The sequence below is a fragment of the Pteropus vampyrus genome, unplaced genomic scaffold, assembly GCF_000151845.1.
Source record: "Pteropus vampyrus isolate Shadow unplaced genomic scaffold, Pvam_2.0 Scaffold5983, whole genome shotgun sequence".
Taxonomy (NCBI): domain Eukaryota; kingdom Metazoa; phylum Chordata; class Mammalia; order Chiroptera; family Pteropodidae; genus Pteropus; species Pteropus vampyrus.
In genome coordinates this window covers 2943-4245 of record NW_011894764.1, presented here as the reverse complement: position 1 = coordinate 4245, position 1303 = coordinate 2943, and the positions used below count along the sequence as shown (strand labels likewise).

The 1303-nt window shown below is 37.4% G+C and overlaps 1 pseudogene; it reads left to right on the top strand.

The window, feature by feature from the left end:
* Positions 1–750: 750 nt before the first annotated feature.
* On the top strand, positions 751–1095 carry LOC111734780 (annotated as a pseudogene).
* Positions 1096–1303: the final 208 nt, after the last annotated feature.

Here is a 1303-nt window from a genome sequence, read left to right as displayed (position 1 = left end):
AAGGCTAAAGATGGTCAACCAGACAGATAAGGGATGAAAACAAAGAATGGTGATGGAAAACTGTAGAATAGGGATTGAAAAATGCTATCTATCATTGGTGAGTAGGACTACCTTAGCAAGAACAATCTTAGTGACACGATGCAGGTAGGAGCCATTCAGAACAAATGGAGTAATTTTGTTTTTGTTTTTGTTGTTTTAGGATGAAAGAAATGGAAGGATGTTTATGCAGCGGGGAGAACAAATCAGTTGAAGAGCTTGAAAAGAAAGAATGTGAGGAAAGAAAGATTTTAGAAAAAAATGGAAATATCTTAGACCCAAAACATAAATGAAAAAATCTGATTATGAGATGGAACACTTCATATTCCGAGACTGGACCTACAGCAGATGTGTTCAATTATATGAGTGATATGAAAGAGGGGACTCAAGAAAATTCATTCCTAAAGCTTCTATTTTGTCCATAAAATTGTATGGAAGGTCATGTGCTAAATGTGAGAAAAAGAACATAAAATGGCTGGGTAATGAGTTTAAAAAGAGCATGTAAAAGTTTAGAGGGGAGAAAGAGACTGAACTAATGAAGCAAAGTAATAATGGAATTGAGCTCCCTATTGCTGGAGGAGAATAGTGCCCCGGATACTTTCAGGACCCTTGGTCTTCTGGGTGTGACACAAATCAAGTGAGGGAAGATGAATAAAAATCCCCTGGATCTCTACAGGATTAATTCATTCAAAAAGGAAATAAAAAATACTCAACATGCAAAAGTCTTGTGAAGAAAATGAAGGAAAACCATAGAACATGTCAAAGGCCAAGGAAGACCTTCAGAAGATGTCCCACAGGAGGCAGAAGGAGATCCAAGACCTTCTGAAGAAAAATTAAGCCAGGAAGCAGAAGAAAATCTTAGAAGTAGGATGACTATTCCTGGCCAGGGATTTAAAGAAGACATTCCCATTAGGCATCTGGACCCTGAAGGAATGCTAAGAGGAGTAGATGAGTTGGAAAGGCTTAGGGAAGAAAAAGAGCAAGAAACAAATTCGTGATGATGCATTGGAAGCAAAGACAGTCATGCAGTGTCCTTATCCTTTGTGCTTTAGGTCTTGAATTCTCTCATGTATGATAATAAAATCTGGCCCCTGCTTTCTTTCTGTTAGCATTTTCTGATGTATCTTTTACCTTTGTTTTAATCACCTGGTGGAATTTTGTTTTAGGTAGTTTTCTTGTTAACAGCATCTCACTGGATTTTGTATTTTGACCCATTTTCCAGGTCTATTTTTCAATTGGGAAGTTCCACCCATATGCATGAAAATAG